Source organism: Balaenoptera borealis, assembly GCF_965194805.1.
Source record: "Balaenoptera borealis genome assembly, chromosome: 2".
Taxonomy (NCBI): domain Eukaryota; kingdom Metazoa; phylum Chordata; class Mammalia; order Artiodactyla; family Balaenopteridae; genus Balaenoptera; species Balaenoptera borealis.
In genome coordinates, this window is record NC_138867.1 from 21,289,563 (window position 1) to 21,313,356 (window position 23,794).

General features: G+C 36.9%; 1 long non-coding RNA gene across 1 annotated transcript in view; it reads right to left on the reverse strand.

The window, feature by feature from the left end:
• The window catches only part of LOC309623725, a 327,034-nt gene extending 303,667 nt beyond the window's left edge, over positions 1 to 23,367 (reverse strand). Inside the window, exon 1 of the long non-coding RNA XR_014241502.1 lies at positions 14,861 to 23,367. This is a non-coding gene — a long non-coding RNA (uncharacterized lncRNA). The remainder of the gene's footprint in view (positions 1 to 14,860) is intronic.
• Positions 23,368 to 23,794: the final 427 nt, after the last annotated feature.

The window sequence follows — 23,794 nt, forward strand, 5'->3', positions numbered from 1 at the left end:
TCTGTGCTGAGCAGCCCATGTAGGAGAGGCAGACTCAGACCTGAATGTGATCCTGGAGAAGAGATTTTGCTGACATAGGATATGCCTGCAGTGTTCAGATAGGCAGAGGGTTAGAAATAAGTAGATTTCTTTCATAGAGACTTAAACCAACCTTTTTATGCTTATCAAGAATGGAAAAAGGAGGAAAATGCAGCTAGTTGTGCTGCTGGAGACCTGGGATTGTGGCCAAGCAAAGCAGTCCCTGAGTGCTGGGTGCAGCCCACCCTCAGAATGAAGAGCCACCTTGCTGTCATGGCCACCTCAATAGGGCTCAGCCCGTGTTTGAATGCGTGTGTGCTCCTGACTCTACAAGCAGCCGAGAGGGCCTTGCCACCCAGCCTTATTTTCTTGGCTGCAGATCCATAGATGCAGTTGCTCAGTTGAGGCAGCAGCTTCTTGCAGACCTTTGCTTGAGTATCTTGTCATGACCCGCTGCCTCAATGGCCCTACATTGGGAGGTGGTGCCTTTGGCAGGTGATTAGGTCATGAGGGTGGAACCCTTATGAATGGGATTAGTGCCCTGATAAGAGAGACCCCAGAGAGCCCTCTCACCCCTTCCACCGTGTGAGGACAGCAAGAAGACCAAGGCCTATGAATCAGGAAGCACAGTCTTCACCAGACAGAATCTGCCAGTGCCTTGATATTGGACTTTCTAGCCTCTAAAACTATTAGAAATAAATACCCAGTTTATGGTATTTTTTTATAGCAGCCCAAGTGGACTAGGACAGCCAGAAAGAAGGGCATTTACCCAAAGATAATAGACATTTCATAAAATACATATTTTAGCCTTTTATGTAAGTCTGCAATTTAAGCTAAAAGTTCACTTTCACTGTTGTTGTTTTATGTTAATATAATGTTGTTTACTAAATATATTCAGTAGTTTATTTACTATTTCTCTTGTTTTCTTGGTGTATCATAGATTCTTTGTGTGACAAAAAAATAAAGGGTTAAATATTGTATTAAATATTTGTAAACAGAAAATACTTATAATCATATAAATGGCTATAATTCTTATACTTCACAAACATCATCTAAATTTTCTGTCTCTCCCTTTCCCTCTCTCACCATTGCTCTCTTTGTCTGGGTGTGCATGAGTATATATGTATGTTTCTATGAATAATTTACACTTGAAATGACATACTCCGGGAACTTACATATTTTGATCTGCTGTAAGTCAACTTAGTAACAAACAGACACATAAGTAGACACTTGTTTGCATATATGTGCTCATATACATGCACACACACACATATCTTGGTTTGTAAATAGCTGAACACGTAAGAGTATAAAGGATAAAGTACATGAATATTAGATGTAAAAAGAGCATCAGGCAGAGGTCATTTTTACCTTGTTGATGCTCCACCATCACTGGGAAGGAACCTTAGAAGCAGTCCAGTGAAAACTTGGATTTCAATTCATCAAGTGCAATTAAAACCACAAAATTACAATCACACACCAACAAACCAGAACAAACTAAGACTGTAGATGTTTTGTTTCATGGTCCTAAAATTCAACCACGTTTCTCTTTTTTTATAAACAAACATACAAAATGATTTGCATTTCTTCTTTCTCCTTTAAAAAAATGACTGTGTGTGCTCTTGCTAATACATGCTCATGTATGCTTATGAAACACGAAAGTCATATAAGAAATCTGGAGTACTTTGGTCATTCATTTATTTATATACACAAAATTTATGTACAAATATATATCAACTGCTTACTGTGTGCTAGTCTGCCAGATGCTGTTCTTATTTCCTGAGACAGATCAATGCACAAGATGTAAAGACCCCTGGTCTCTAAGTGTCTATATTCCAGGAAGGAGACGTGGAAATCATAAACACAATACGGAAAAATGTAGAAAAGGATAAAGGTGATTGTATCGCCTGAGGGTTTTGTGCATTTTGCACTATTAAACAGAGTAGTAAGAATAGATCTCATAGAGAAGGGGGAGAGGGGGCTTGAACAAAGACACCTGCAGGCAGCTAGGCAAGTAGATATCTGGTTAACAGAATTCCAGCAGGGGGAATGGCTAGCAAAGGTGGGAATAAGCCTTGTAACTTCCAGGAAAAGCAAGAAGAATTGTGCGAACAGAATGAGCAATGGGAAGAATGTAGGGAGAATAGACCAGAAATAAGATGAGGGGGCACAGATCATAACAGACCCTTGGCATTTCCTCTGTGGTAAATGGGAAGCCATCAGTTGGTTTTGAACAGAGGGGTAACATGAGCTGACATTTTTCAAAGGATGACCCTTGCTGTTGAGGCTTATCTTTGGAGGGCTAGAAGGAAACAAGTTAGGAGGCTAATGCAGTAATTCATATAGGCAACTATTACTACTAGAATCATGGTGAGGACAGTGAAACTCCTGAAAATTGGGAAGATTCTACACATACTTTGGAAGTATAGCCAACAGGATTTCCTATCAGATTAAATATGCAATGAGAGAGAAATAGAGGATGTAAGAGAGTTTGAGAAATTTTAGTCTGAGTAACTAAAAGGATGGAGTTTATGAATAGACATGGTAAAATCTGAGGAGAGAATATATTTGTGAGTGACAACCGAAAGTTCACTCTGGACACATGAATTTGAGATGTCTATTAGGTATACAAGTGTATTATGTGCCAAGAAAGCAGTTGGGTATAGGAGATTAGATTTTGGGAGATCTGCGCTGGAGATATATATTTGGGAGCTGTCAACATATGGTGTTTAAAACTATGAACTTGGATGAGATCACTTGGATGTGTGGGTGTAGACAGACAGGAGAAAACCAAAGCTGCTTCAATATTAAGGCGAAAAAGAAGAAACCAGCAAATAAAACTGAGAAGGGATTGCTAGTGAGGTAAAAGGGAAAACCATAGGTGTGTGGGCATCTGGGAACTCAAGTTTAAAAAACTGTGTTAAGGAGAGAGCAATTAACTGGGTCAAATCATCATCAAGTAAATTGAAGAAAGAGAATAGTCTTCTATATATCCAAACATTTATGAGGCGGCAGAAAGTTTCTGGAAGAATACATAGGAAACTGCTGGTATGAGTAGTTATCTCTGGGAAGTGGGAAAATAGGTGAGTAAGAAGGGAGATGAAAATTTCAGTTTAACACATTCAGCAATAACTGATTTTCTTCACCATGAGCATTCATTACACTTATATTATGAAATATACTTAAACAAGAAACGTAGCAATTACCACCTAAGTGACAAAATACATCAGATGACAACTGATGAAAACATCTAACATGTTATATTTGAAAAGAAAAAAAAAATCCTCAAAATAGCATCCATGGAACTGTCATGGAATCCCAAACTTTGTTATTCATGACTTGGATTAAACGTCACCTCCAGATGGCCTCTTTTAAAATATAAACATGTCACCTGAGATGGACAGTGTTAAATAACTAATGTCAAAAGTATTTTAAATGGCAGATGGCTAAAATTACTATATGTACATAGCTAAAAACAAGCTGATGCAACGTAAGGGGAAAATGAACATTCTATGACTTTGTTAACATGGATGGAGCTAGGCTGTAGAGCTCAAGAGGAGGGCTGTGTAAGCCAGTATCAGGCTGTCCATGAAAGACATGGCCCATGAGTTTTTCACAAGGGAGTGCTGAAATGTCATTGACCATTATGGAGGCTGAGAGTAGTCAGGAACCAGAACTAAGGTCAAGTAAATAACCTGGAATCAAGTATTAACTAATGATCCACTAACTTTACAGGTCAAGGGTACATGGTAAATCAGGAATAAGGCAAGACAGCTCTAGAATGTTAAGTTATAAGCCGAGTGGTCACCCAGACATAGAGATGAAATTCCATAATAAAATTAGAAATGCTAAACCACCTAGATTTTTTTAATATGGGACACGAGATAAAGTTGAAAATATTTTGAGAAATAAAGGATGGGGACTAGAGACTATGAGAGGTCTTGATACTTTTGTAATTGGTCATCAAAAATATTCAAGCTGATTTCGGTCATGCTAAAAATCTCCTGATACAGTTTAAACATTTTGAACTGATGTAGTTAAATGCATTTTGACGTGTTATAAGCCCAAGAAAAAGTTAGGAAATGTCTTCATACATTTTGTCATATTTTTACTTTAATTTCTGTCAAAGAATGATAGGTACATTTTTGGGTTTTGGTTTTTGATAAGAGAATTTGGCTCTACCATTTCAGCCTAAAATTACTTTTTCTTACTTTTATGGAGCTTGAAACTTTCCTTGGCATTAAAGAATGGAAGAGTCAATGTATTTACAAAAATTGGTTAAGTAACCATTAATGAAAATATCTTGGCACTGCATTAAAGTTATTAATCATAGCTTTGTAATTGGAAAGCAAAATGTAATAATTTTTTAGGGTAGCTCTCTGTGAATCCACAATACTGGGGAATTTTTCCCAAGTCTATTTGTAAAAACATTCATAAGGTACTAGTTCTCCATGGTGACATGAACTAATGGGCCATCTTTAAACAAATTCACTTAGAGATCCAGAGAATGGCACAATGTTCTCTTTTTCCATAGTGCTGTAAAATTAGCATCAAACACAGAAGAATTCACCGTTTTTCACCTCCTCCATGGTTGTTGTCTCCACACCATAAATCACAGAGCAAGAATAAATGAAGTTGTTTTTTTTCCTGTCATTCATATTTTATATAGCTTTCTCTATAGTGTAGAAGTATTTCATTTTTAGGAAGGATTAATGCCAAAAGGGTTTACTGCCTTCTATCAGAAACATCTAGCTAGCTTTAGAGATCTTACTGAAGAAGTTGCTTTGAACATTTGTGTGTGTGCACACATGCACACACCACGAGTGATAAACATGAAATGTGAGGGCATTACAGAAATGCTTTGAAAAGCATTTAAAATATATTTTGCAGTGAGTTTTCCTTAATTTTAAAGATTTCTTAGCATGAACATGTGCCTCTTAAAAGACTGTACAGAATTAGCAGAAAATAGACATGAAAAGGAAGCAATCACCATGTTGGCATCATAAAACAGATTTTTGGTCCCTTGATATGACATTTATAATTAAGGTAGCATTTTTAAAATGTATGGGTTGATTCACTGTCTACCTGTCTCTCTCTGTCTGTGGGCATGCTTGTGTATATATGCATCAGGGAGCAAAAGTAGATGGAAAATGTGAATATAATTTTAAGGATGCTTAACTGACGGGGTGGGGGAAGATGGAGAGAACATCTGCCTTTCTGTTCAAGATGCTCAGATGAACTTTGAATAAGCTGCTGATATTCTCATGAGGAAATGGACCCTTAGCTGAAATTTCATATGCTCGGCCAAAATAATAATTCATCTACAGTTATCAGGCATAAAGCTTCATGGACTTATACACTAAGATTTCCTGTAATGACTTGGAAATCTACAGGAACAAGGGAAGGGGCTTGACTCATTATTTGGAAGTGATAACATGACCCACATGATCATTAGGGGATAATAGGCAACTTAACTCACTGCAAATCAAACAGCTCCATGATCCATCATTAACCTAAGTGAGCCTTTGCTTTATTGAAGTAGCCTTCTAAATGAAGAGGTCACAGCCTATTTAAAAGCTCAGAGATTTGTTAATGTTCCAAGGACTTAAGAGTCTATTAGATCAGATGGCCTGAGCATATATAAAATCGCAGGCACTTTGGAGAGCTAACATGCTTTGGTGTGTATATAAATATTTTAAAAAAGATTCTTTGAAACTTGGTTTAAACAGGGCACGCTGCATTTGTGACATTATGTTGTATAAATGTGCACATGTGTCAAGTTGAAAGGGAAAAAAAGGACTCTGTAGAGAGATACCCCAGGAGAGGAAATAAGTTTCCACTCTAAGCGACTTTCATAATGCAATTAACTCCATTAGAGAGAATGGAATTTTGAATACTGTTCAAATTAAGGCAGTGCAGTCAGCAGCAGCAGCAATTCAGGAAGAATTAGCAATGCCCTTCTGAAGAGAGCTACTGAATTAAACCTTGGAGGGTTTTAAGATTAGGCAGTTTAGCTGTTACTTTAGGACCTCTGGACTTTGCATAGACACCAGTCCAGGTGTTAATACTGATTCTTCCCTGTTCTCTTTAGATAACAAAACTGAATCTCAGAGCCAATTAAGACAAATCTTTACAGGCCCTCTTCCCCTATTTTAGTTATCTTGGGAGGTTTATTTTAATTGTAGACACCATAGGGAATCAGGGACATTATACACAGTGAGATAGTATTGAATCTTGAGGTGAAAAAATAACTAGTATTTGTCCAAATTATTCTGTCTTAAATTTAAAACCATTTTTTTTTTTGGTAGGCTGACACTCAAATTGTGTTCTTTTTATTCCCACAATCATTTTAATGGGAGAACACTGTTTTAGTACTGAATACTAACACAAACAGCATGATTAGTTAGTGATTATTACATTTATGGGTCAAGTTATATGCATGATTACTATAAAAAGTCACGTAATTCACAAGTATGTCTCACTTTCCTCCCTAAATGTAACCACTCTTAACATATCATTATACAAATTGTTCAACTCCTTTTATATGCATGTGTATGTTTAGGTGAATTTATATCCATTCTTTCATTCATTCATGTATTCATTTACCAGACCAGGTACTTTTGTAGGGCTTCCCTCGTGGGGCTTGCATTTTATTTTGGAAGACAGATAATATAATGCAGTATCATGTAAGTTGAAGCAGGTCTGATTTAAATAAAATTAAATGTATAATGGGTAAAAATAATTCTTCTGGAGAAGGAAGTGGTATTAATAGAATAGTTAGAGAACATAGCTCTGAAGCAAGAATATTTAAACCAAGATCTACATGAAGTAAAGGGGGAAGCTGGGTGAGTGCGAAGTCCCTGTGGCAGGGATAAACTGGGTATAATGAGAAAGAAAATTGAGGGTCTATACCAGATACTGGCTTTAAGCTATGGAAATACGTTGACAGTGATATTCGAGGGTTTACGTCTGGGTATTGTGCAATAAATTGTTGAGGGAGGGAGATAACAGTAGAAGCAGTCTTTTAAAGACCAGTTTGGAGACTAAGATAACAGTGGCTGGATCAAAGGTAATTATGGTGGAGGTGAGAAGTGACTGAATGAAAGATATATATAGACAATAAAGCCACGAAGCCAGTAGACTCAACAGTGGCACTGATTGTGGGGAGAAGGGAGAAAAGCAAGGTCTCAAAGTTGACCCTAAGTTCTTTAAAAATTAAATGAATAATTATATAGTTTACTGGCATGAAGAGAATTTTAAAAGTTACTATATTTAGGTTGTGGTAAGAATGAGTAAAAATCAATAGTTTGATTTTTGAACAAGTTGTGTTTAAAATATTTAGATGTTGCTATGGACTAAACTGTGACCCCCAAAATTCAGGGGCACATATGTTGAATTGCTAACCCCCAATATAATGGTATTTGGAGACAGGGTCTTTGGGAGGTAATTAGGGTGAGAAGGGGTCATGAGGATGGGGTCCTCATGATGGAATTAGTGCCCTTATGAGAAACACCAGAGAGTTTGCTCACTCTCTCTTTGTATCAGGACCAAGAAGTCATGTGAGTACATAGCAAGAAGACATCCATCTGGAAACTAAGAAATTCTCACCAGGAACCTAATTAGCCAGCATCTTAATCTTGGACTTCCTAACTTCCAGAACTGTGAGAAAATAAGTTTCTGTTGTTTAAGCCACCCAGTCTATGGTGTTTTGTTCTGGCTGCCCAAGCAGACTAAGACAGACATGCAAGTGGAAATACTAAGTAGGCATTCTGAGATTGGAATATGATGCTCAGCATAGGCATTGGAGACAAAGACACAGATTTGGAAGGAGGCGTTCAGATGGCATTTAAACCTGTGCTACTCAACGAGATTACCTCTTCAGTGAGTTTCTAGATAGAGAGGTGAGTAGGGCCTAGAACTGGGTCCCGGGATATTCTGATAGTATCTACTTACAGCTGACCCTTGAACAACATGGGTTTGAAAGGCAAGGATCCACTTATATGCAAATTTTTTTCGACAGTAAATACTTCATGGTTTGCGGTTGGTTTAATCCACAGATGCAAAACTGCTGATGCAGAAGAACACCAGAAGTACAGGGCTGACTATGAAACACAGGCAGATTTTCAACTGTGTGGAGGGTCAGCACCCCTAATGCCTATATTGCCCAAGGGTTGACTGTATAGTTCTGAAGACAGAAAACTCAGCAAAGGAAAGTAAGAAGGAGAAGCAGTCAGGGAGTGAATAATAAAATCAGAAGGCAATGAAAAGCAGATGAAAATATTTCTGCAGAATATAATCTGAGTATTGGAATCACTGGGTTTTAAATTTTGATGGATACTGCCAAATTTTCCTCCAAAAAGATTTCATATTTTACAATCCAGCCCAAACTCTATGAGTTGGGCCTTTTCCTTTGTGGTGTGATTGTGTATTTTGAACATGCCTGACTTTAGTTTTTGTTTTTCAAAAGTAAAACCTGTTTGCCAGTATCACTGTCTGGAGGTGTGTGTAAACTACTGGGATGGGGCAGATTACATACCATAAATTTTCATTTATACCTTTGTTTCCCTCATTACTAGTATTATATAATCGTAGGTAATACAATTCCTCGTGAAATAAACATGAAATATTGAGATTTGAAGGTACTACAGAATCAGTATTTTAATACTGCTGTTAAGATGTCTATTATTTATATTTGGTATACACAGAAATTCACTGTATGTGCTAGATTACTTGACATAACTCTAATTCTGGTTCCAACAGCTAAATTTCTAATACTGAACTTTCTTCTCTGTTAGGATCTTATATAGTGGTGAAGGCAGTTTAGCACAAATACTGGGTACTGATTAAGATAACTAGATGTTTCACTGTGAAACACTCATCTATTTCAGAAAATTATTCTGGGCTCCCCATTCTTGCCTAGCTAAACATATAGTATAAAGTCTTGCCAAGAGTTTTTTTTTCACTTTTCACTCACTACCCTATTGCCAGTAATTAGAGGAAAGTAGAGTTTAAGTAAAATCTTGCTTTTAAATCTGCCTGAAATCACATCCCTTGGAGTAATGGCTACCTTTCATGGAAGTAACATTGACTCACAAAGTTGTCGGAGGACACTTCATTTTGGATATTTTTTTTTTAACATCTTTATTGGAGTATAATTGCTTTACAATGGTGTGTTAGTTTCTGCTTTGTAACAAAGTGAATCAGCTATACATATACATATATCCCCATATCTCCTCCCTCTTGCATCTCCCTTCCACCCTCCCTATCCCACCCCTCTAGGTGGTCACAAAGCGCTGAGCTGATCTCCCTGTGCTATGTGGCTGCTTCCCACTAGCTATCTATTTTACACTTGGCAGTGTATATACGTCCATGCCACTCTCTCACTTCGTCCCAGCTTAACCTTCCCCCTCCCCGTGTCCACAAGTCCATTCTCTACGTCTGGTCTGCGTCTTTATTCCTATCCTACCCCTAGGTTCATCAGAACCTTTTTTTTTTTTTTGATTCCCTATATATGTGTTAGCATACGGTATTTGTTTTTCTCTTTCTGACTTACTTCACTCTGTATGATAGACTCTAGGTCTATGTTATTTGCCTGTTACTTCAAACATTCACATACTCTTTCCTGAGAAAGAGTTTTAAATGCATCATACCATTTAGTGCTTATGGTAGCACACATTTTTTTTCCCATGGGCAGAACAGAGTCTACTAATGTTAACTTCCTCCAGTCCTCAACATTTACCAAGCATTTGTATCTCTTTCAATTACATTTTAAAGTACTACTTTGGATAAATTACTTAGCGTCACATTTTGGTTATTTCCTAACAATCTTTTTTGACATTCAAGATATAGTTTTAATAAATGTTGAAATGTCAGCTAAAATTGTGTGATATTTATTTCACTTGCATTATTATTGAATACTATTTCATGTGCATTATTAAAATTAAAGACATCTTCTAATTGTATCTTCCACCTATGCCTTCCATATTGTAAATTTTCATCTTCTCTGTGTTGGTTCACAAACTCAGGAGCTTCCCAGGTGAAATCTGAAACTGGCCCTATACATGGAGGCCAAGGAGAGACAGAACAAAAAGGCAGACCACTCTAGATTGGTAGGTGTCAGGTTTAATAAGCAACGAAACATATACAAGGCTTGTCTTGAGCAGCAGCAAGACAAGTAGATCTCTGCACCTACCCGCCAGAATCTTAAATCTTTATATTGAGGCGTTAAGGGGGTTTAGTCATGTATTCAGTCCAGATGGCCTCAACAACACCTTACTCTCTCAAGGCTGCATCCCTGAAACAGCTCCTAGTGTGGGAATGGTGGGCGGGACTACATTCCAAGGACAGAGGAGTGATGAGGACCCTCCAACTGCCCAATCCAGCTGAGGGTCAAACGGCAATCATCTCCTCTTAATGACTCCTCCAATACTCTAAAATCTTGATCCAGTATTTCCTTTCTCTTTCTAAAGATTTCCACCTCATCTATGCACATGCTCAAGTATCTATTAAAAAAAAAAAAACAAACCACAAACTTCCTGTGACCCTGTACTCTCTCTAGCTACCTCCTATTCTCCTCTTTGCTTGACTACTAATCCTTTTGAAATATGGTGGTAAAAGTTTCATTACAATCTAAACTTCACTGATTCTTTAAACTACCAGAAACATCCATGACTGTCTATTGAAAGCATGCTTGCCAAAAATAAATGCTGCTTTTTTTTAGTTAAGTGACCTGGAAACCACTTCTATGCCAACATGACAAGTAAATTCCAATACAAAAAAAATCCTGGCCACCACATGTTTTCATTTAACCCAGCAGGCCAGCTCTGACTGTAGTTAATCTCTACACATTTAGCTTGCTATAGTCATGGAAGTTCAAAAGGAGAAAGACCTGACCACTAGTGAGTGTTGTCTATGCAGTCATATACTAAATCAAGAGAAGGAACCAAGGATCAAAAAGTTAAGCAATTTGCCCTAAAAGGCCCATAGAATAACTCTCAAAATTTTCATTCATTGTCTTACTCCCAAGTTTTGATCTTTCCACATCATCTTGCAGACAATAAATCATGACTCTCATATGTACATAGAAGAAAACATTTTATATAATAACTTTTCAGCAAATAGGAGCTATAGAATCCATTGTTTATAGGGCACACTTAAGGTATAATCAATTATACTTGTAACTAGCATCCTACTTTGTGTAAGTCTATATTCACAACCTATGCCCTAATGTTTAACTGCTTCTTTGGTACTTGGAACTAAATATGTATCATTCAGCCATTTGAACACTTAAGTTTAGCAGTTGAGATGTTAAGTCCTATATTTCTCTAATGAGCATCTTTGCACAGATTAGGGCCTCACCTGCTTTCACCTGAATCTTTAAACATATATGCATGAGATATACATATTTTAAGAAAAAGTTTACATTGCGCAAATGAAACATCCTTTATATTCAAGGTAATATAAATGCATTTATAGAGTAATAACTTGGATATTCAGTGCAAGGGTTATGAAAGCAAGCCATAATTCTTTAGTAAAAAAATAACTGAAGCATATTGAAGATTTAATTTATCCCTTAATACCATGAGCTATAATATGATAGAGTGATAGAAACCTGAATGAAGCTAAATTTATAAAAACAGTAAACATTTACCCTGTTTTCAATAGTTTACAGGTGCTTATTAAATTAATTGATAATTAGTAATTGAATAAATGAATCCTTAGAACATTTATCAGGGATCTCACAAAAAGTAGAATAACATTATATGAAGTTCACCTGTTATTTGATTTTTTTGGTAGTCATTATTTTCTCTTGGTCTTTTCTAAAAATGTTACTCCACAGCATGTGATCATGTAATGCTTAAAAATAACTTTGGGTAACCACTATTGATATTCAACATAGGCAGTGTTATTCACATTCACACACATATTTTCCTTTTGAAGTTTGGTGATGATATAGCACACTTTTAGCATGATAATCCAGAAAAAATGCAATTGCCTTAAAGCCAAATGTTAAAATGCTTTAAAAAAGCTATGAGTGTAAGTTGTTCAATTACCATATATTAGTAAAGTAGAAACAACATTCCCAGTAAAAATCATAAATTTTCATTCCTTATTTAAATAATTAAGTTTATTTTTCTCCACATAAGTTAAGCCTAGCTATAAAATTAAAACTCTGCATTTGTTTAACGAGAAAGATGAAATAATTTGCACCTATAGTGTAATATAATAGAATCAAGAATTGGTGCCACATTATAAGCAAAATGTTATCTATTCATGTGGTAACACTGACATGGTAATATAGGACATGGTTAGTTTAAAAACAGCTATCATTTGTTTAAAAGAATAAAAGAACAGAATCTTACCTTAAAGGAGACATATGTAATCACACTTTTCCTTTGGAAGTATAAAGACATTTACAATAAAGTCTACTAGTAGGTCATTTATTACACAAGTTCTTAAATTTGATATTTTTACATGAAAACGTGGGTCACTTCTGAGAACTATCACTCTATGCATCTTCCTGTCATAATTGTTAGATTTAATGACATGGCATCTAAATGGTATCGGTGTGAAAACAGTAATGTTTCACATTTCATGTAAGAACAGTTTAAGCAGACTATTTGCAGTTCTATTTCATCAGCAAGAGTGATTTGACGTTCATTACAGTGCATTTTAAGAAGTAAGAGTGACAGATATTATTACCAACCACAAAATGATAAATGATTGATTGCAACCAGTATCACAGACTATTTCATGAAACACATCCTGCCAAAATACCAGATGCAAAAGATGCTCAATCCAAGGAGATCAGTTTTGTGCTCCACCCTTAAAGGATGCAGTCATACTCAGGTATAAGTATGTCACGTGAAGCGTTAACAGGGATTTTTTCCCATAAACTAAGCAGTGTTTTTGCTGTGATAAAGACTTAATGTGTATCATCCCACATGTAGAACAAATGACACCCTCCTTCCCATAATAATTCAGCTCTTTTTGTGAGATTTATCTAAAATGATCATATCACTAAGCACATTAGTGGAAGGAATGAAGTCCAGTAGGAAAAAAAAAAGCATCCTTGGCTTGAAAACTTCCCCCTACTGCTTGAAAATGGTACACAGCAGTAGAAGTTAAGAATCCAGCAACCAGAGATTTGCTGAACAAAACAGAAAAAAAATGGGATTTTTTTTTTAATGGAGTAGGAGCTTAACATTGGCAGGGTTATACTTGGAGGTTAGTCTTCAAAGTAAGAGCTATTAATAAGGGGGAAAATACATTGTATTCTGGAATTGAATTTTCAAATTAATACACAACCTCTTTTTATTCCGGTAGTTCATATAGATGGAGGAATGCTCCTGAGATTTGGTTACTGAACCAACTGATGTGCAGATTAGTTAGCTAAGTGGAAAGCTCCTACTTTGTGTGTGGTTGTGATCTTGAGCATTCTAAAACAGTGCCTGAAGCAACTGCTATGGCTTGGGAAGAGTAACTACCTGACTTCCAATTCTGAAGATACCTTCTGGTATCACAGAAATATTTATAATAAAAATGTATTCATTTAAATCCCTTTTTAGAAATAATAATGAAGACACATAAGTTAAAATGATTCTCAACTTGCTTAGGATAATTTAATGAATAAGTGATGGTACTGAAGTATGAGGTTCAGTATTTCTAGGCAGCTGTGTGTCTGGATATTATTTTACAATCTTAAAACTGATCAAGTGTCTGAAAAGATCAAGCAAATATCTGCTTGGCATGGTTGGACTTTCATGTTTTGGTCATGTATAGTGTAATTTAAAACTGTAAATACATTTTCAGAATCTACTCTAATTTTTTCCTACTCTTGATGTAAGGTAATTTTCTAGCTGAGCAGTCTGCGAATGAGCTTCAAAATACCTGATGGGAAGCTGAAAATCATCCCAATGGTCACAGAATCAGCCAAAAATATGTCAGTTCCCTCTCTAGAGAGTACAGAGAAATATGTCTATAAGATGAGACATCAAGCACTCTGGACTACAAAGGTTCTGAAACCACTGTAATTCAGGTGGAAAAAGAGAAAAATAATGATATTTAAAAAGAAGAAAATATCTATAAAATGCTGAAGGTCTCTTTAAAACTGATTTACTAGCATGTCCTTTATTATACATATTTCTTACTTTTTAAGTGGACCACTAAATGATTAATACCATTAAGATAATTTTGAAATGCCTATTATGTAACCCACAGTCGACCTAGTAATCTGTACCTCTTCCACTTGTCCCAAATTAGTTTTGTGGTAGGAAACTCAGAGGGCTATATACTGAGAGACTAGCTATCGAAACATTTACATTGCTTTACAGTTGTTTCATTTTTAATGAAGAATGAAGTTTAAAAACCTATATGTCTTAATAAAAATCAGTGGAGAATGGGGTAGGGGTATTATTGTATTTTAATAAAAATCAGTTGAGACATTTACAGAAGACGTTTGAAAATAAAGCATTAATTACTTTGTGTAAAAAAGATATTAATAAAGTCATTTATAATATAACCAGTTGAACACCTAGCATTATTTTCATTTGAAATTTTAGCAAAGCGAAGCAAGGTACATTAGTGACTAAAACATTTCTTTCCCTCTCTTTTTAAGTTAACCTCTCGCTCTGAAGACAAGAGACTTGTTTAGAACTTAACGAAGTTTCCCAAAGCAAACCCACGCACCAGTTCCTAATTGAGATGCCAGACCTGTGTGCAACCTCCCTCCTTCAGCTTCTGATTACCCTAGGCAACACTTTATTGATCGTGTATGAATTTCTGCGCGTGTACCCTGAAGCAATCACACATGACGCAATCCCCATCAAAAAAAAGGAAGCCTTACCTGATGGCAGACACGGCGGCTGCAGAAGCAGCAGCAGAAAGAGCAGCAGCAGGAGGCAACGAGCCAGGCTTTGCAACGAGGGTGAGATCTCACTCTCTCTTTCTCTCTCTCTCTCTTTCTCTCTTATGCTTCTGAATCACTGTAGCAGCAAACTGCCTTGCACTGTGTCCCCTTTCAGTCACAAAAGGTCCTCCAAGCCGGGCAGCCAGTAGACACCACTTTCTTCCTGGAAGCGTCTGCCTCTCTTCTCAGAAACGCTTGGACTGTTCTCTGCGGCTCCCTCCACGTTTACCCTTCAGATCAATGATGCTCGCCGAGCGGCTGGAGCTCAGCTGCAGCGCCGAGCGGCCAGCCAATGGGAGCCCAGGATTCCCTCCCGGTCATCTCCCCGCCCTCAAAACAAAACACAGCGTGCCTCTGACACATCATCGAGTTGTGAAAAGTAATTGAATCCTATATTTGAAATTTATCTTCTTTGTTTTTTCCCCCCCCCTAGAGTTCATGGCACAATGCTTTGAAGGAATCGAAGCTCTCAGAACCCTCATTAAGTGAGCTCTCAGAACCCTCATTAAGTGAGCTTAGTAGAGGGTGAAGATTGGGGGCGGAGAAAGTGAGGGCACCTGGGTTAGTTAGCGCCGCAGCTTTGGCCGTTAAGTGCTTGAGTCTGTTCAGAATCAGAGGATTAGCAGCTGCGAGGCAAACGGCTTACGTCCTAGTCCTCACTCCCCTAAGTAACCTGTTTCTTTTATTTTTGTGGAACCAGAAAATAAAGCCCATTTTACCTCGAAGTTGTCTCATTCTCTAAACTTTGAACAACAATCAGCTGCTAATTGATGACAACAACCTTATTCGAGCAATTTCTACTAGTTTTATTTACCTGTTTCCATGCTCATAGAACTTGGTCCAGATTCTGCGAGGTACTAAAAAGTGTTCAGACTATATGTTAGTCTACTTTAATTTTGGTTATTTAAATTTGGTAAGAGTTTTTAAACTGACATGAATTTCCCTAACTGGGGGAATTTTTTAGTGATAAATTGCAACTTTATTGAATATTATAATGATTAGAAAATCTTACAACGAGGAGTAACACTATTGAAAACAATAATGCTACTTCTTCCAAAATCCCCAGAGCACAATGCCTGCTTTATCTGTGATGATCTTTCTTTACATTTCTGTTGGGTCACAACCTTGGGAATTCCCCAGCGGTGAATTTCAAAACTGGCCCCAGGACACAGAGAGCAAAGAGAGATTGGACAAAGGGGCAGAACACTCCAGGTTGGTAGATACAGTTTTAATAAGCAAAGAAACTTACATATGGGGTTTGTCTATGGCGGCTGAAAGACAAGTAAATTTTCCACATTTGCATGCCAGAATCCTAAAAGTTTTATAGAGGCTTTAACGGGGTTCAATCATGTATGCAGTCCAGACGGTCGCAGTAATACATTACTCTCTCAAGGCTGCATCCTTGAAGTGGCTTCTAGTGCCTGGAATAGGGTGCCAAATGTATATCCCAAGGACAAGGAAGGGGTGTAAGGGGCTTCTGGTTATCCGGGTCCAGCGCGTGGGTCAATACGCAGTCATGACCTTTTGACCTCCTCCAACAATTTCACTCCTGAAGTGCTAACTACTGAATAGAAATTTGCTTAAACAAGTTTATGGGGAATCTTTTTTTTTTTCTCTAATTATCTAAGGCACTTTATCATTTATATGTCAAGGATGCAGCAATATTGGAGGTAATCATTTAATCCAAGTGTGTCAAAATCTCAAGAGTACAGAATGTCTATGGAGTTTTAAAAATATGTATAACTACAAACAGGATTGGTAGCTAGAACAACTGCACAAATAAGAATGTCTTTTCAATGTCACTGTTAAATAAGAATAAAATTAATGTGTCTTTCTGAAATCTTATTTTCCGGAGAGTGGAAGTATGAAGTAATGAAGTAATGAAGTAATATAAATGGGTTGAGGCATTTCGTGTAGCCAAGCTTTGTGTGTCATGACAAGCTGAAGTAGCTTAGAGAGACTTTACAAACAAAACAATTTTGTTACCTGTCCATCATGTGAAGGTGGCATAGAAAAGTATAATATTTACAGCTGTGTCACTATATGACACTGTATGCTGTGTCACTATAAAAAGGTGAATGCTAACTTTATTGTAACTCACTCGTAGCCAATAAAAATTTATTCAGGGCATTCTCTGGCTAAGTATAGTCACTGGCTTTTGTGAAGAAAGGAATATGCTAATGAATGAAAATTATGAACATTGTTTATTTCTTAATTTTATAATAGAATTCATTCATTTATTTAAATTCGTTTGCTGATCACAAATAGCAAGTCATTGAATACAGAATATTGCCTTGTTCTGCAGGTCAGAGATTTTCAATGTATGGTCCCCAGACCAGAAACAAAGGCATCACCTGGGAACATATCGAAAAGGCATATTCTCAAGCCCTTCCCCATTCCTATCCAGTCAGAAACTCTAAAAGTAGTATCCACAAATCTGTTTTAACATCCCTTCAGATGTTTCCAATGCACACTCAAGTTTGAGAGTCACTGCTCAAAGAAAGAGTTCTGCAAGCTACTGCAGCAGACAAGTACCTACTTTGGAAAATAAAGTTTGATTGGAGCACAGTGACACCCATTCTTTTCATATTTCATATTTCAATGACTGCTTTTGCACCACAATGGCAGAGTTGAGTAGTCGCCACAGGGACCTATGACTTGAAATCTAAAATGTTTACTATCTATCCCTTTAAAAAAATCTGTCGACCCCTGCCTAGGGCATTACAAGATGGGCTGTATAATTAGTACAGATGGTAAGAGTTGAGAAAGAAGTGATGTTTAAATATGGGTTAGACAAGATCAGATTAATGAAATCAGTGGGATTTGGAAAAGATTGAAAGTGATGATTTGGAAAATATTGTCAGTGCGGGGTTTTTTTCAGATTTTTGCTGTTCCACTCTCCGGGAGGGACCTAATTCTCTTCTCCAGATTTGGTATATGACTTGCTTTGAAACACGAACGGTCAAGAACATTATCATTTCTCAGCAGAATATTGAAAAACAAAAATAAGTTTGTCCTACTTCAAATAGAAGTTTTCTATCAGCCTGGATGGTTGAATGTACAGAACACTGGAGTCCTAGCTGTCCCAAGACAAGCATGTAGCTTGAGAGAGTAATAAAGATTTTATTTGTAAGCCAGTGAGATTTGGGGGTTGTATGCTACCACACATGAACCTTATCTAACTTGACTAAAACAAACAAGTAGAATTCAAGTAATTAAAGGTAAAAAAAAAAATGAGTGCTAAAGCAAAAGTGGTGACTGGGACAAGGCATTTAAGTGGAAACTCAAAAATCCTTTTGGGGGAAGAACAGTAAAAGGAGTAGAGTTTCTTTAAAGAAGGAAGGCCCTGAGAAGTAGGAAATGAATATTAAAAAATTATGGCAGATAATTAAAGCTAAGAAGATAGAACTTAATTCTTTAGTAATGGGGAGCCATGGAAGACTTTTTAGAAAAGGAATGATATCATCAAAATTATGTTATAAGAAAGATTACTCTGTTGGCAAGGGAGAGATAGAAAGACAGTAAACAAAGGAAAATTAATCACAAGGCTGTGAAAAATTAAAACATGATGTAATATGGGCCAGAATTCAAGCACTGTCACCCTTATACCTACACTTAATGCATCAACAAGTTCCATCAACTAGACTTCCTAAATAACACTAAAAGCATCATTTTATCATTTATCTTACCCACAATTGTCATTGTTTTGATTCAGGCTTTCGATTCCCTCCCTGGATGCTTGTTGCTATCTCTTAATAAGTATCTCTATCTCTTCGGCATGTCTATATTTGGTCAACTATAGCTTTGCTTCACAACTTCTTTAGTTCAGGACCACCCAGGCTGATGGAACAATTCCAATCTCACAGATAAAGAAAGGAAACATAGAAATCAGGAGATTCTCATTCAAATAACAAAAATAACAATAACTTTTGCTTGGAAGTTACATACATCAGTTCTGTTTATATTTCCTTGGCCGAAGAAAGTCACAGACACATTGCTGCTAAGCATGGTGTCAGTGTGACATTATGTCAACGTGAAAGAGATGCCTAAACTTCCTAGAGGAAGGGAAGCATGGGAAGGTCGGTGATTATTTTGAAGAATAATACAATCTACCACATTCTCTCTCTGATCCTAAAACATAAAAAAATGAGGTTGCCTACCAGGTGGTTTGCAAGTCTGGGGTAAAGATCATATTTCCTTTATCTTTGTTTTGCCATTTCATATCTAGTACTTATTGTTAAACTAAAATGATTTCAAACAGAAAAAGAAATGAATGTAAGGAATTGCATAAGAACAATTGAGAGGTTTTTACTAAATTCTGGATGTTGACACTAGAGAGGAGGAAAAATCAGTGTTCAGTGTTTTAAATCTTGGGGATTATGCTTCCTTGCTTTACTTAAAGCAGAGGATGAGTCAAAGTCCCATGTGCACACAGTTTATTTACCAGGTGATCTCCAGAACCAGTGTAAAGCGGCCTGATCCAAAGTGGCCATGGTGAGGAACATGTCTTGATGCCATTAGGATTTCAGAGAAGTATACAGAATACCCCCAAGAATTTCCAATCAAAAGGCCAGAAGCTCCCTTCCCTCATCGATGTAGACTGCCCCTCTTTTGCGATATACACACATGTAGGCTTCGTGACTTCCACCATTCTCTTCAGTGTAAAATGAGCCCGAGGGAAGTTAGCAAAGACAGGCATTTCCTCACTTGAGGGATTTACCATGAGCAAGAAAGTGGGTCACAATCACATGGATGTGTCCCTTTCAGTTGCAACTGAAATCAGAGGGTCCAAAAACTGTAGGCATATCCTCTGATATCCTAGGATAACAGTTATGTCTATAACAAGGGGCAGAAGGAGAAGATAAATCTGCAGACCTGTGATGTCAAATATTTTGGGATTCATATTAAGGCAGGAGACCCAGATTCTCTAGGGTAAGCTGATGATTCAAAATAACTGGACAAAACCTACTGCCAGAGAGTGCAGCAGGAAATAAGAAATTTGGCTAGTCACCCAAAAACAATAAAACACTACAACAAATATTACTAATAATAAATGTGTTAATGTTTACTGAGAACTTACTAGATGTCAGGCATAGGGATAAATGTTTCACTTATACTTTTATCGCATATGTAAAGGCGGTAATATTATTTTCTCCAGTTCACAAATGAGAAAACAAAGTCATAGAGACGTTAAATAACATATAATGGTCATAAACAGAGTAATCAGTGGAGTCAGAATTTGAATTATGGCAACTGAACTCTCGAGCTCATTTTCATAATCACTAAACTCTAATGCTTGCCTCTAGTATGTCTTTATTGCCATTTGAATACAAAATCTGAATATAGCAACTTTGTAGATTATATTTCAATGGTGTAAAAAATCTTGATTATTAAGAAACATCATTTTTACCTCATGAATTGACTAATATTTTCATGACCCATTGAACAAATAATTGTTGAATTCTACAGTGCACATTGCTTTGTGTTAGGGTGAATAGTGAATGCAAAATAGTAAACACTATAATCTCTGGAGATCATCGAAAAGTCTTTGGTCCTCAAAAACTTACAGCAACCAAATATTTTACCACCAACAACTATATATAAACTAAGTATTCTAAAATGAAATGTCGTTTGTCCCAAGATTATCAATGCATCTCCATTTGGAACAGAAATAAACGTAACATTTAAAAAGGAAAAGGTGAACTAGCAGAAGGCTTTGTCACAAAACAGTGAACTTCAGACTAAGCAGAGTTGCAAACAGGTGAAGATCAGACCTACTTCAATAATTTTCTCATTATCTTGATTAGAAATGTACATGGGACTCAGCCTTATATGGAAGAAACTAATTTTTAAAGACCATGTGTGTGTTTGAGATAAATATTACTTCTGTAAATGTTACAACAAGATAAGAAGATATTTTTATTGCCATTTTATAGATGATATAACTGAGGTTCAGATAAGAAGTGTCCTTTGCCCAAGGTCACACTGACAGTGTCAGGATCAGGGTCATGGTTCATACTCAGTGGATCTCATTCTAATGTCTTTTTCTATTTTCACAAAATCATACCTGCCAAAAAACCGTTTTCTGAATTAGAAGCAGCTGATAATAATATTGAATACTTTCTCCTTAGGCTGTGAGCTGCCATCAATCAGTAGAATCCCAACTCTCACCTTCCTAACCACCTGCTACTTCCCACAAAGGGAAAAATTCTGTTTAGGTATATTCTGGGGACAGCCCGGGGGATTACTGAATATGTGAAAATGAGAAACGCAAGAAATATGAGCAATACTGATAAGTCCTGCAGTTCTTTGGGAAGACCACAAAATATAGCTGGGATCAAACTGGGAGCTAAAAGAAGATAACAATTTGGATAGGTAGAAAAATTCATATATTCAGGCTTAAAGCTTTTGTAAACTAGCCCAGTTGGGGCCTAGGACTTGTGTTGTGGTGAATTAATAAACATATTAAGTCAACATACATTATATCAACTATAAAATTGAGTTGTTGTTTATTTTTTAATCTACCAAGAATCAAGGAAGGGGCACCATTATGAGGCAAGTATCATTATTTGGGGATGGCCAGGGCATGGATTAAGATACATGTGGAATAAATGAAAATGCAGTTTTGAAATAAGAAATTATAAGATACCATAACTTCCTGGATAGAGATGATAATGCACAGGATGATATTAGAGGTCAATCTGAATTTTCAAATTTAAATAACTAAAGAAATATTGGTGCTACTGACTGATGTTGGGAAGTCTGGAATTAGCACTACTTGTAAAGAGAAGATGGATCCAATTCAATATTCATTTTTACAAAGAGAATTTAAATGAGATAAATTGTTTGGCAACCTGTGATATAATTATATATCATGGTATATAATGGTCAACTTCATGGTAAGAATAATAACATTAACAACAACAGCAAATTACTGGTGTAAAATAATTATAAAATAAGTATATGAAATACATTAAATTTCACTGCTATCATAGATTATGCACTCTAGAAAATCAAGCATATGTTAATAGCTTAGGAGTACATCATAAGTCCAAAAATCTGAATATTTTTTCTACTTGACAACTTTATATTTGTTTGCCTTTATATTTAAAAGATTTAAACTTTGTAACCAAATCTTATATAAACATTTGATATAGGAAATATTTTAAAATTCAAATATATTTTATACTTTTTTCTATAAAATGTATATAGAGCCAGTATTATTGTATAAATATGATTTGTGGTTCTGAACAATTGTTTACTTTGATAATAAAATAGTTCCCTTATAGATATTATGTTAATTTTTAAATAAAATTTACTTGTTTCTTGATTAGTAGCTTTTATAATGTATCTTTAATGTCAGATCCTCTAGAAATATAAATACTCAAAATTGGATGTACTAATAGAAGATACTAATATTGTTATTTTATATCAATATCCTGTTCTCCATTTTAGTAGCTTTAATCTCCTCTTTCTATATGTATTCTCATAGTCCATTTATTTTTAATTGGGTTGGTAATATTAATATTTGTTTTTAATATTTCTGTCTTTAAGAAGATATCTAAATAAAGAGAATATATTTTAGCCCTTGTCCTAATGTTAGGTTTTATGGTCAAACGTCTGCCACTGAAATAGAACAATCAGAAAGGCGGAAATGATATTTTTACATAACTATATACAGGTCAGGGGAGGGGGGAATCAAAAAAAATTTTTTTAAAGAGAGAAAAGATTGTGATATTTCCAAAACGATGGTTACTCCCAGATTTATCTTCCTGACCATTGGTGTATGAGGGCCAACATACAGCTGAGAAACTTGCACCCATTTGGTCTTTGGCCATGTGTGTCACTTATTTGTTCCTGCAACTCAGACTGACTCTGAACGTTAGAATTAAACAGTTCTGAAGTGACTCCAGTCTAGAGAAGCCCACAAACAGCAGCCGGAGGAGGTCACGGAGAGGATGTGACCTCCGGTTGACCCTCAAGCTAGATGCTCCTCACCTGCTCCATCTTGGGGATGTGCGTTTTGCCCCGTTTCCACAGTGGGAGCCACTCCAAGGAGGCAGCCCTGCCAGCGCACTGTGCTGAGACCATCTGGACACAGTACAGGGGACTCAAGGCAGGTAAGGCCCCTCCGTACACTTTGAGGATTCTGGCGGGCGGGGGGAGCTTCACAAACCCGCCACCTGCCCGTCGGCGTGGCTTGCCTCCCCCTCCGTTGCTTCCGTCTCTCCCTGCTCTCCGGCGTATGGGGGCCGGCTTCAGATTTCATTCAGGAAACGTCGATGGTTGTGACCCCACCACAGCTAAGCTTTGATAAGGTTAAATTCATAAATAGAGTATGAAGGGGAGGTGAGCGCCCGGCCGCATCGCGCATAGGCCTCCGCGCTGGAGCCGGCCGGGCAGGCACTCTTTTCCGCCTCGGTTGCTGCCCCGGCCCCGCGATTAAAAAAAAAAAAAAGAATATGAAGGTAGTGGGCAAGTAAAGGTCATTTCCCTTCTTTAGTGATGTTACCTACTCAGCACTGAGACGGGAGGGCTAAACCAAAGTCTCAAGACTATTTTTGAAAATAATAAAATCTTGATATAGGGAGAAATGTATGTGTGCTTAATCATAAAACAGCAACAAAATCCAGACATAAAAATAAATCAACACATGACAAAGATACGTGTTGTACCATCATCTGATTCAGTCCTAGAGTGAACATACTGGATTTTTAGTTGAACAAGACAATATGCAAGGACTTCCCTGGCGGTCCAGTGGTTGGGACTTCCCCTTCCAGTGCAGCAGGTGCGGGTTCAATCCCTGGTGGGGAGATAAGATCCCACATGCCTCGTGGCCCAAAACCCCAAACATAAAAAACAGACCAATAT